Below are 13,640 nucleotides of genomic sequence, written 5' to 3' on the forward strand. Positions count from 1 at the left end.
TTTAAAAGCAACGTGTACACAGCAGTAAGGTGAACACAGAGGAACATTTAATTTTTAGACTTCAACTAACAATAAGTCTGACTTCTTCATAACCAACTAGGGAATGTTTTAAGAGGTCTTGGCTCGAATACTAATTTCTGGCTGGCCTATGTTGGGAATCACGATGATTTATAAATTCAGAAGGCAGCCACAGTTTTGATCCCTCAAGGCACTGGGAACTTATAAATCGTACAGTAAACCTGGAAGTAAGTGTAACACATCAGTCAGGGGCTTTTTGACTCATACAGCCACCTCATTATAATTTTGTTTCCAAGTTTCCTGCCCAACCAGTGGAAGTGGCTGTGAACACATGATTCAATCTTAACTCCAGTATTTAAACATGCAAGTTGAAGAAGATTGGATTTAAGAAGAAAAGGAAGGCCAGTGGCAGAATGAATTCCACAGTGGTAAAGGTTGACCCCTTTTCAGTGATGCCTCCCTGAATGTGCTGCTGGGGAGTGTGAGGGATCAAAGGTCCCGGATGAAGTCTTATCAGCTGCTCAGAGGCAGTTTTGGAGGTAGACAGCAGATAATTTTTGAAATGCGCGCATCGAATCCTCTACCCATACTGCTGCTGCCTCCAAGTGAACTTTTTTTGGAGGGCGGGTTATACTGGCATCAGCAATCTGCCCAGCAGTGGCAGGCAGCTAATTATCAGCTCTAAGGGGCAAATTGGTGATGCTGCTGGGAATTTACAGGCAGTGGACAAGCTCTCCCCCAACTGAGGTAGAAGTTGCGGATGCCAGAGGATCACAGCTGTGGCCACAGACTATCTTGTGGAGGGGGTCCCCCTCCACAATAGTGGCCTGGCAGCTGTGTCCCCAGTTTATTTAATCATTTTTGAAGGGTTCAGAGAGCTCTTCCTCACACAGTGGCAGCAGCGAATTCTCCAGAAGCTCCGATTGACCCAACTTCCTGGGGCTTCTGGAGACACTCTGTCCACAGGCCGTCCACAGGAAGGTCACACAGATTGGTGGACCTCAGAAACCTGGTTTGAAACTGAAAATGGTCCTGTTTCATGTTTAAAAGCTAAGATGGTATGATTCCGCCAACTGTTCCCTACCAAAAAGAGGAAGAAGCCTGCAGCTTCAAGATAAGAAGGCATGAATAGAGGTAGCAGAGCAGCTCAGCAGCAGAAGCGTGGTATCAAACTCCTGGACTCAGTGTAGAAAACGGTTTGATGACCTACTGGAAGGATGCATGACTCATCTATTACACTCACTCATACATTTCTTCCCTTCTTGCAAGAGAAGAAAGTGCAGAACGCCAGGGAGAGGCAGAGAATCATGTTAGATCCTCCAAAAAACTTAGAACTAATTAAGTACAGAGGTGGTACTGGAAATCATTGGATCTCCTTGTGACACAATTAATTAAAACCCAACTACATATCATACTGGACTCAGTCTCATTTACTTGATTTCAATAATGAGTGAAATATGAACATCCTCATAATGATAACTTGCAACACATTCTTATTTTGCCAGGATTGATTCATATCTTTTCTCTCCCACAGGGCCTTCAAGTGTGAAGCAGAAGTTGCTGGAGGTTGTTGATAATGATCCTTTAGAGGAGCTGAGTCCCTCTAAGGGTGCATCACCTCAGGACCATATTGATTTTTTTTTTTCGTTTCAAATAGTTTAATGTATGTACAGAATTTGCTGCAAAATGAGTAATCCCGTGCCATAAGCTTTTGCTTCTTTGGCTTCTTCTGGGAAACCTTTTTCTTCTGAACAACCTCCTCCTCTGGTTTCAGAACAATCTGCTCCTTCTCAGTGAGGATCATCTCTATGTGGCATGGTGAGCTCATGCATGGGTTGATATGACCATGGGCACGGTAGGTTCACTTGAATGTGCTCAATCACTAAGGAATCCACATCCAGACCCTTGAGTTTGGCATTGCTCTCTGTATTCTTTAGCATGTGCAGCAGAAATTCTGTGCTCTTTTTAGGCCAACGACCTTGTGTCCATCATCAGGCCTAAGCTTGTCCACACTTGCCAACTCCACTGCTGTAACATCGGAAAGAGACACACTGCCTTTTAATCACAACATCCTTCAGGAACTTGGTCGCTTTGCGGATATGCATGCCTTTGATAGTCTGGGCAGTTTCGTGAGTATTCTTTAAGTGCACTCGCAAGTTGGAACCCCTTGCCTTGCATGATTTAATGGGGTTCTCTGGGCCTAATGAATAGCGGACCATCATTCACAAGCTCAGATACTCACACCTCAGTGGGACCACTTAGGGAGATAATTGGGTTTTCACCTGGTAAGTCACAAGTGAGCAAAAGCAGATGTTGGAGACAAGGACAACAGTGGAAAGTTTATTTCGATGGGCACAGTCCCGTCCAAGTTCTGCTCAGTTGGTCATAGATGCCATACTTCGAGGACTATCAAGGAGAATCATTGACCAGCAGGAGACAATGTGAGACAAAATGAAAGCCCTGTAAATGCAGATATTGGAAGGATCCAGCTCAAGCATGAGGGTGATGTCACAGGCTACTGAGATGATGTCTCCTTCCAATGGGTACAATGACCAGTGCCATGAATTCAAAATGAGTCCATATACATCTTCAACACCACCATGCAAACCCTGATGTCAATATATCTGTCACCTTTAAAAAAGACAGATGCCTTAGTCTTGACCTTAAAGAGCTGCACTTGTCTGCACCAAAGTTTTTCTCTAGCACAGTGGCAGCAGTGAAGTGTGTTTGATCCATGAGAGGGATGATGGCAAAAGGAAACTTGAGCACTGTGTGCATTTCTGGTCACCTCATTACAGGAAGGATGTAATTGCACTAGAGAGGGTACAGAGGAGATTTAGGAGGATGCTGAGAGGGCTGGAAAACTGCAGCTATGAGGAAAGATGGAGTAGGCTGGGGTTGTGTTCCTTGAAATGGAGGAGGCTGAGGGGAGATTTGATTGAGATGTACAAAATTGTGAGGGGCCTGGGTTAAGTGGATGGGAAGGGCCTATGTATCTAATTAGCAGAGAGGTCAGTAACTAGGAGGCATAGATTTAAAGTGATTGTTAAAAGTATTAGAGGGGACATGAGGTAAAATATTTTGCTCACAGGGTTGTAGTGGCCTGGAATTCACTGCCTAAAAGTGTAGCAGAGGCAAAAGCCATCAACTTATTTAAAAGGTGTCTGGACATGCACTTGAAGTGCAGTAACCAGGCAGGGCTACAGACCAAGTGCTGGAAAGTGGTAATAGGCTAGGTGGCTTGTTTTTCGGCCGGCTCAGAAACAGTCTGGCCTCTTTCTGTGTGTAAACTTTCTATGCTTCTATGATTAAAAACTGTGATTGATTATGCCAATTAAAAAATAAATGAACAATTATGAAGAATAGCATTTAAAGCTTACAAGGTTAAATAGGTATCAAAACGGAATAACCATATGATTAACATTAGTTGCAGAGATTGTAGGATCAGAAAATTAGACGTTTTTAATATATGTTAATATGATAATAATCCTCAGGGTGGATTTTCAATTCTGGGTTGGGAATCCTGCTCCTGATTTTGTTCCAGGTTTCGACTCCATGTGATAACCATGTCACTGCGCGTGACACAATTTTCAAACAGGGATTATCTAATTTGTCTGGAGACATGTTTGATGCCCAATCAGCAGCACCAAAAGTAGCCCAGTGGGCGGGCACAGTCACCAGGAGCTCTTCAAAAAGATGAGCAGCAGCCATGATTGGGCATGTCATTCACTGTGGTGATGCCAGCCAAGGGAGAGTGGGAATAAAAACAGAAAGTGCTGGAAAATCTCAGCAGGTCTGACAGCTTCTGTGGAGAGAGTTAACAGAGTTAATGGTGGTATGACCATTCTTCAGAGCTAAAGAGAAATAAAAATGTGATGAAATTTATACTGTTTAAAGGGGGTGGAGTAGGTGAAGCTGGATAGAAGGCCAGCAATAGGTGGGGGCTAAAGACAGATTGACAAAGATGTCATGGACAAAAAGACAAAAGACAAGTGGCATAACGGTAAGAAAGCAGGATGTGTTAAAAGCAGAACTAGGGTCAGCACTCGGTAAAAGAACAACATGGAACAAATAACAGATGGCCATTTTGGGGATGGGGCAGGGAGGGAGGGTGGTGGTTGGGGAAAAAAGGATAGAAAAAGGGATAAAAAGGGAGTGTAAAAAATCGAAAAAAACAATGAAAAAAATCAATAAAAATAAAAATAAGTAGTTAGAAAATAAAAATAAATTTTAAAAAAGGGATTAAAAAGGGGTGAAGATAGAGGAGATAGTTCATGGCCTGAAGTTGTTGAACTCAATATTAAGTTTGGAAGGCTGTAAAATGCCTAATCGGAAGATGAGGTGCTGTTCCTCCAGCATACATTGGGCTTCACTGGAACATTGCAGCGGACCAAGGACAGACATGTGGGCATGAGAGCAGGATGGTGCGTTGTAATGGCAAGCGACAGGAATGTCGGGGTTATACCTGCAGACAGACCGAAGGTGTTCCGCAAAGCAGTCACCCTGTCTGCATTTAGTCTCCCCAATGTAGAGGGGAATGCATTGGGAGCAGTGACTGCAGTAGACCAAATTAAAGGAGATGCAAGTGAAGCTCTGCTTCACCTGAAAGGAATGTTTGGGCCCTTGGATGGTAATCAAGGAGGAAGTAAAGGGGCAAACATTGCAACTTTTGCAATTGCATGGGAAAGTGCCATGAGAAGGGGATGAGGTGTTGGGGGTGAAGGAATGGACCAGGGTTCCCCAGAGGGAACGGTCCCTATGGAATAGTAGGGAGCCTGAGGGGAAGATGTGTTTGGTGGTGGCATCATGCTGGAGTCGGCAGAAATGGCGGAGGATAATCCTTTGAATGTAGAGGCTGGTGGGGTGAAAAGTGTGGACAAGGAGGACCCTTTCATGGTTCTAGAAGGGAAGGGAAGGTACTGGAGTCTACGTTGGGCTACAGTAGAGTGCTTAAGTTGGAGTTTGGTAACTGAGGGAATTCGGTGAGGAGACAACAAGGTGCTCCTTTGAGTACCGAGAGTACGGTCGGGTAAGTATTTACTACATTTGTCGTTTATAGTTTTTAAGATCTTATTTGGTGGTTCATCATTTGTAAGGACTATATTCTGTAACAACAATGAGCAGGGAAGAAGGGCCCAAGAGTAATTGATATTACTTGATATTAAGTATTTTCCAAAAGGTTTAATTTAATTTAAAGGAGTAAGTCATGGCAGAAGAGCTCAAAGCCATGGTGTGCTCCTCCTGCTCTATGTGGGAAGCCAGGGACATTTCCAGTGCCCAGGGCCAGCATGTGTGTAGGACGTGTCTCCAGATGCACCTCCTGGAAGTCCAGGTTTTGGAGCTGGAGCAGCGGCTGGGAACACTGTGGAGCATCCGCAAGGCAAGGAGTGTCGTGGATGGCATCTACAGAGAGGTGGTCACACCACAGGCTAAGAGCCCAGAGGCAGGAAGGGAATGGGGACTAGGCAGGCAGTGCAGGAATCCTCTGTGGTTATTCCCATGCAAAACAGATATACTGTTTTGGATACTGTTGGGGGGAATGGCCTCTCAGGGGAAAGCAGCAACAGCCAAAGTCGTTGCATCACGGTTGGCTTTGCCGCACACGGGAGGAGTAAAAAGTGTGGGAATGCAATAATTATAGGGGATTCAATTGTAAAGGGAATAAATAGGCGTTTCTGTGGCCACAAATGAGACTCCAGGATGGTATGTTACCTCCTTGGTGCTAGGGTCAAGGATGTCTCAGAGCGGCTAGAGGACATTCTGAAGGGGGAGCGCGAACAGCCAGTGGTCATGGTACACATTGGTATAAATGACATAGGTGAAAAAAGTATAGAGGTATAAAAACAAAATATTGGGAGTTAGGAAGTAAGTTGAAAAGTAGGACCTCAAAGGTAGTAATCTCAGGATTACAACCAGTGGTATGTGCTAGTCAGAGAAGAAATAGCAGGATATATTGGATGAATATGTGGCTGAAGAGATGGTGTGAGGGGGAGGGTTTCAGATTCCTGGGACGTTGGGACCACTTGTGGGGAGGTGGGGCCAGTACAAACTGGACGGGTTACACCTGGGCAAGACCGGGACTGATGTCCTAGGGGGAACATTTGCGAAAGTGGTTGGAGAGGATTTAAACTAAAATGGCAGGGTTGATGGGAACCTATGCAAGGAATCAGAGGAGAGGGAATCAAGGACAAGAACAAAACACAGAAAGGGGAATAAGAAAAGTGATAGGCAGATAAATCAAGGGCAAGAATCAAACAGGGCCTCAGTGTACAATAATGGGAACAGGACAAGTACTGTTAAAAAGACACACCTTAAGGCTTTCTGCCTTAACGCGAGGAGTATTCGCAATAAAGTGGATGAATTAACCGTGCAAATGTATGTAAACAGGTATGATATAGTCGGGATTACGGAGACATGGCTGCAGGGTGACCAGGGATAGGAACTGACCATCCGGGGTATTCAGTATTTAGGAAGGACAGACAAAAAGGAAAAGGCAGTGGAGTTGCATTGCTGGTTAAAGAGGAAATTAACACAATAGTAAGAAAAGATGTTAGCCATGACGATGTGGAATCTGTATGGGTTGAGCTGAGAAACACTAAGGGGCCAAAAACGTTAGTGGGGGTTGTATATATAACCCCAAACTATAGTGGTAATGTTGGGAATGGCATTAAACAGGAAACTAGAGATGCATGCAATAAAGAACATCTGTAATTATGGGTGACTTTAATATGCATATAGATTGGGCAAATCAAATTAGTAACAAAACCTTAGAGGAGGAATTCTTGGAGTGTATATGGAATGGTTTCCTGGACTAATACATTGAGGAACCAATGAGAGAACAGGCCATCCTAGACTGGGCATTGTGTAATGAGAAAGGAATAATTGGCATTCTCGTTGTGCGAGATCCCTTGGGGATGAGCGACCATAATATGATAGAATTCTTCATCAAGATGGAGAATGACATAGTTGATTCTGAGACTGGGGTCCTGAATCTTAATAAAGAAAACTACGATGGTATGAGATGCGAGTTGGCTATGGTGGATTGGGAAATGTTACTTAAAGGGATGACGATGGATAGGCAATGGCAAACGTTCAAAGAGCACATGGGTGAACTGCAACGGTTGTTCATTCCTGTCTGGCGCAAAAGTAAAATAGGAAAGGTGGCCAAACCATGGCTCACAAGGGAAATTAGAGACAGTATTAGATGCAAGGAAGAGGCATACAAATTGGCCAGAAGAAAACAATAGAACTGAGGATTGGGAGGACTTTAGAATTCAGCAAAGGAGGATCAAGGGATTGATTAAGAAGGGGAAAGTAGAATACAAGAGTAAGCTTGTGGGAAACATAAAAACTGACTGTAAAAGTTTCTATAGGTATGTGAAAAGAAAAAGATTGGTGAAGACAAAGATAGGTCCCTTACAGTCAAAAGCAGGAATTTATAATGGGGAACAAAGAAGTGGCTGACTAACTAAATACATACTTTGGTTCTGTCTTCACAAAGGAGGATACAAATAGCAAACCAGAAATGTTGGGAAACACAGGGTTTAGTGAGAGGGAGGAACTGGAAGAAATCAGTATCAGTAGGGAAATTATATTGGAGAAATTGATGGGATTGAAGGCTGATAAATCCCCGTCGGGACCTGGAAAAATTTATTAATCTTGCTTCAATCTCCAACCCTCCATTATTTACACATGGTCCATCTCTGACACTTCCCTTCCCTTCCTTAGCTCTCTGTCTCAATTTCTGGTGATAGACTGTCCACCAATATTCATTACAAGCCTACCGAATCCCACAGCTACCTTGACTACAGCTCCTCACACCCCGCTTCCTGTAAGGACTCCATCCCATTCTCTCAGTTCCTTCACCTCTGTCGCATCTGTTCTGATGATGCTACCTTCAAAAACAGTTCCTCTGACATGTCTCCTTCTTCCTTAACCAAGGTTTTCCATCCACGGTAGTTGACAGGGCCCTCAACCGTGTCCGGCCCATCTCCCGCGCATCCGCCTTCAAGCCTTCTCCTCCCTCCCAGAAACATGATAGGGTCCCCCTTGTCCTCACTTATCACCCCACCAGCCTCCGCATTCAAAGGATCATCCTCTGCCATTTCCGCCAACTCCAGCATGATGCCACCACCAAACACATCTTCCCTTCAACACCCCCCCACCAACGCCCCGCCTCCCCCGGTGGCATTCCGTAGGGATCGTTCCCTCCGTGACACCATGGTCCACTCCTCCATCACCCCCTACTCCTCAACCCCTTCCTACGTCACCTCCCCAAGCGAATGCAGAATATGCAACACCAGCCCCTTCACTTCCTCTCTCCTAACCGTCCAAAGACCCAAACACTCCTTTCAAGTGAAGCAGCATTTCACTTGCACTTCTCTCAACTTAGTCTACTGCATTCATTGCTCCCAATGCCATTTCCTCTACATTGGAGAAACCAAACGCAGACTGGGTGACCGCTTTGCAGAACACCTTCGGTCTGTCCATATACATTACCCAGACCACCCTGTCGCTTGCCATCTTAACACTCCACCCTGCTCTCTTGCCCCACATGTCTGTCCTTGGCTTGCTGCATTGTTCCAGTGAAGCTCAACGCAAACTGGAGGAACAGCACCTCATCTTCCGACTAGGCACTTTACAGCCTTTTGAACTGAGTTCAACAATTTTAGATCTTGAACTCCCTCCTCCATCCCGACCCCCTTTCCGTTTCTTCCCCCTCCTTTTTGTTTTTTTCCAATAATTTATATAGATTTTTCTTTTCCTACCTATTTCCATTATTTTTAAATGTATTCCATCCATCGCTTATTTCACCCCACCTCCACTAGAGCTACCTTGCTTGTCCTGCTCTCCACTCTTAATTAGCACATTCTTTTAGATAATATCACCACCTTCAACACCTCTTTGTTCTTTGTCTGTGACATCTTTTGCTTATCTCCTCCTATCACTGCTTGTTTGTCCCAACAACCCCCCGCCCACCCATTCTCCCCGCCTTAAACCAGCTTATATTTCACCCCTTTCCTATTTTTACTTAGTTCTGTTGAAGGGTCATGATGACACAAAATGTCAACTTTGCTCTTCTCCGCTGATGCTGCCAGACCTGCTGAGTTTTTCCAAGTATTTCTGTTTTCGCTTCGGATGGCGGGACTGACACCTGAGGAGAGATTGAGTTGGTTAGGATTATATTCGCTGGAGTTCAGAAGAATGAGGGGGGATCGCATAGAAACCTACAAAATTCTAACAGGACTAGACAGTGTAGATGTAAGAAGGATGTTCCCAATGGTGGGGGAGTCCAGAACCAGGGGTCACAGTCTGGGGATACGAGGTAGAGCATTTAGGACTGGGATGAGGAGAAATTTCTTCACCCAGAGAGATGTGAGCCTGTGGAATTCACCACCACAGAAAGTAGTTGTGGCCAAAACATTGTATGTTTTCAAGAAGGAGTTCGATATAGCTCGTGGGGCGAAAGAATCAAAGGATATGGGGAGAAAGCTGGAGCAGGCTATTGAGTTGGATGATCAGCCATGATCAAATGAATGATGGAGCAGGCTCGAAGGGCCGAATGGCCTACTCCTGCTCCTATTTCCTATGTTTCTATGAGGGCAAAGGCGCAGGAGATGGGTTGGACACCTTTGAGGATTAATGTGCAAATGCTTGGAGAAGGGGAATAGTTCCAGGCATTTCATCTACTCACTGTCATACTGGCAGGTTTTCACTTTATTAGTCCATTCTCAGAGCTCTTGCAATCTCCTTTCTGTATCGGTTGTTGCAGGTTCTCCAAGTGTACACCTACTAAGCTTACCAATAAGTGTGAGCACTTGCCCACCTCAATGTGCCAGAGATCTGCCCATCATAGCCACATTAATGTCCTGACACTTGAGAGTACAACCTTGAGCCTTTCCTATTTTGTGGTTATTTGTATTGTGCCCACAAGCGCCTTGTCACAATGTACGCATGCATCACTGGGCTATACATTCATTTTAGTTTCCTCTGACCTAAACACCCACAGAGGTCAGCAATGATAAATCCAAATGGTAATGTGTTGCAGCCAATGGAGCCTGTCAACATACTGTTGATGCACATATGTTAGCTTGATGCAAAGACCATGTTGAGGTCAGCAATGGGCTAGGAGCGAGTGTGTAAAGAATCCAATGTGTGCTCTTTCTTATCAATGAGATATCACCTTGAGGACTCAATGGGGTGGTAACATTTTTGACTTCACAAGGTCCAGGGTTGGCCATGAGAGAATGTCATTATAATGGTTGACTGTGGTAGCGCTCTCCAGTATTACATACTGTACAGTTGTCTGTACTAGATAGGGGTCGCTTGACCTGGGAATTGGAGGTTAGATAGCACATGTTGCAGCCTGCCTCAATAGAATTTACTGTAGAGATATGTGTTTATGTTAGGAAAATGTGTTATCAATAAAGTTAGCTCAGCTACAATGTCAACAGCCTTTGTGCATCATTGAAACAAAAAACAAGACATGGTATCAGAAGCAAACTAAATGCAGCAATGGAGATTCTGAAACCATCTACAGAGCTCAGTTTGGAGTGAAATCTCGCTGAAAATTGAGAAAGGTTCCATACAGACTTCCAGCTTTCTTCACATAGCAGGGGAAGTGACACTCAAAGTTTATAACTTATTCACGTTTGAAAGTGATGAGAAACAAAATGACTTGAAAGAAATAATGGAAAAATTTGAAGCCTACTACTGCCCTAAGAATCACTGATCCAATATTAGAATAATTTGCAGAATTGCAAACGACACTCTGAGAGAACAGCTTTTGAGAGAAGTTGACTCACACTGGAGAAAGCAATAAATATCTGCAGAGTGGCAGAGACAAAGAAATGCCAAATTAAACAGATGACAGAAAATGATAAGCTATACACAGTCAAGCAGTTAGATGCAGTTAAACAGAAACAGCCCTGGGAAAGAACAAATAAATTGTCTGAATGTAAAAATAACAAAACTGCTATTAAAACATTTAAATGCAGCCGATGTGGAACAGAGCATTTACTATGTAGTTGTCCAGCCTATGGAAAGCAGTGTAAGAACTATGATAAACTAAATCACTTGACTAAGATATGTAAATTAAAGAAAGTGCAAATGATTGACACAGGTATTGAAACTGAACTTTTCGATGGTGCAGTACAACAAATTCCAAAGAAGATGAATGGAAGGTTGATTTTAAAATTGGCAACATGATGGTGAATTTCAAGCTTGACAGAAGTGCACAAGCAAATGTCATTCCCATAATCCTGTATTGTAAGACAAGCAAAGAAAAACAGCTAACTGAAACAAAAGTGAAAAAAAAACAAAAACAGAATTACCTGGAAAAACTCAGCAGGTCTGGCAGCATCGGCGGAGAAGAAAAGAGTTGACGTTTCGAGTCCTCATGGCCCTTCGACAGAACTTGTTCTGTCGAAGGGCCACCTTCGACAGAACTTGTTCTGTCGAAGGGCCATGAGGACTCGAAACGTCAACTCTTTTCTTCTCCGCCGATGCTGCCAGACCTGCTGAGTTTTTCCAGGTAATTCTGTTTTTGTTTTGGATTTCCAACATCCACAGTTTTTTTGTTTTGAAACAAAAGTGAAGCCGTTTTCTTATTCAGGTGAAAAAATTGCAGTAGAAGACAAGTGAACACTTAAAGTGAACTACAAAAAACAGTCTCAAGCATTTCCATTCATGGTAAAAACTAATGCAAAACCCATTCTTGGAACCAAAGCTTGTGAAAATCTAAAGCTAATCAAGAGAATAATGGCTGTCACCACTGATGACATCCTGAGCAAACATAAAGATGTGTTCCAGGGGATTGTTTGCTAAAAGGAGAACACACCATCAAGATTGATAAAACTGTGGCACCCAAAATATATCCTCCCAGGAAAATACCAGCAATGTGGAGAGGCCAACTGAAAGCAGAGTTTGACAGGATGGAGAAACTTCATATCATCAAGAAAATTTAAAAAACCCACAAAGTAGGTTAATCCAATTGTAATAACCAGATGGGAATTTGTGAGTCTGTCTGAATCCCAGAGACCTAAAGCAGGCAGTACAAAGAGAGCATTACCAGTCGTCCACTGTAGAAGAGATCATGTGAAAGCTGGATGAACACAGCTCCTATCTCTGTACCATCACCACACCATACAGGCGAAATAGGTTTTTACGCTTACCTTTTGGGATTAATTCAGCTCCGGAGGTGTTCCACAGAACAGTGAAGCAGCTGTTTGAAGGATTAGAGGGCATGGAAACCAATATCGACAATGTGTTAGTCTAGAAGCCTCATGAGAGCATGACCACGGGCTGAGGCAGCTGCTGGCCAGAGCTAGAGAAAGGGACCTTAACTTAAAGAAGGAAAAGTGCAAAATAGATCTTCATGAAATCCAGTACTTGAGACATGTGCTAACCAGTGAGGGACTGAAACAGGACCAGAGTAAAATGGAAGCAGTCATGAACATGCCACCCACAGAATGACTTGGAAAGATTTTTGGGAATGGTAACCTATCTTGGGAAATTCATTCTGAACATGTCAGACTTGACAGCACCTCTCAGAGAACTTCTACAAAATTATGTGGAATGGCACTGGGAACAAAGTCACCAGGAAGATTTGACCAGTCTGAAGAGAACACTGAGCCCAGGCACCAGTGTTAAAATATTATGACTTTAGTTAGCCAGCCAAGATCTCAGTAGACACTTCAAATACTGGCCTGGGAGCTGTCTTCTTGCAAAATGAGATACCAGTGGCACACGCTTCAAAGGCAATGACTGAAACGCAGCAGCGGTGTGCCCAAATAGAGAAAGAGATGCTAGCAATTGTGTTTGGCCTAGAATGCTTTTGTCAATGGCAAAGACATGGAGGTAGAGTCTGATCATAAGCCTTTGGAAGCTATACTTAAACACCCCTGAAATGTGCACCACCAAGAATCCAAAGGTGACTAATGCATCTGCGGAAGTATCAGGTCAGAATTAAATACAAACCGGGCAAGGAAATGTACATTGCAGGCACTCTGTCATGTGCACACCTACCCATCATGGAGGAAGAGGATAAAGAAATGGATGCACAGGTTCACATGCTGACAAAGAACTTACCTGTGGCTGTAACCAAACTGGATGAGATCAGGGAAGTGACCAAGAACGACGCTGCCCTGAGAAAACTGCAGCAGATTGTGCAAACTGGCTGGCCCACACATTGGAGTGGAATCCCTTCTGCTGTACAAGAGTACTGGAACTTTTGTGAGGAGTTTCATGTATCAGAAGGAATACTTTTCAAGGGAGAAAAGATCATAATTCCTGCAATACTGAGGAAAGAAATGCTGCAGCGCATACAGGAAAGTCACCTCAGCACAGAAACATGCAGGAGAAGAGCTCGAGATGTAATGCATTGGCCTGGAATGGGAGCACAAATCAGTGAAATGATGAATGTGTGTGCAGTGTGCCAAAAGCACAGTAAATCGCAACAAAAAGAACCACTTCAACCATATAGTGCTCTAGAGAGGCCCTGGCAGAAAATTGGAGTGGACTTGTTTACATTTGACAACAGTGAGCACCTACTTGCAGTAGATTATTACTCAAAGTTTTTTTGAGCCTGTGCTGCTGAGAAATGACAGTAAGAGCGTCACTGT

The 13,640-nt window shown here is 43.8% G+C and overlaps 1 pseudogene; it reads right to left on the minus strand.

The window, feature by feature from the left end:
• Positions 1-1,621: 1,621 nt before the first annotated feature.
• On the minus strand, positions 1,622-2,237 carry LOC121292331 (annotated as a pseudogene).
• Positions 2,238-13,640: the final 11,403 nt, after the last annotated feature.

Source organism: Carcharodon carcharias, chromosome 20 (genome assembly GCF_017639515.1).
Source record: "Carcharodon carcharias isolate sCarCar2 chromosome 20, sCarCar2.pri, whole genome shotgun sequence".
Classification (NCBI taxonomy): Eukaryota; Metazoa; Chordata; class Chondrichthyes; order Lamniformes; family Lamnidae; genus Carcharodon; species Carcharodon carcharias.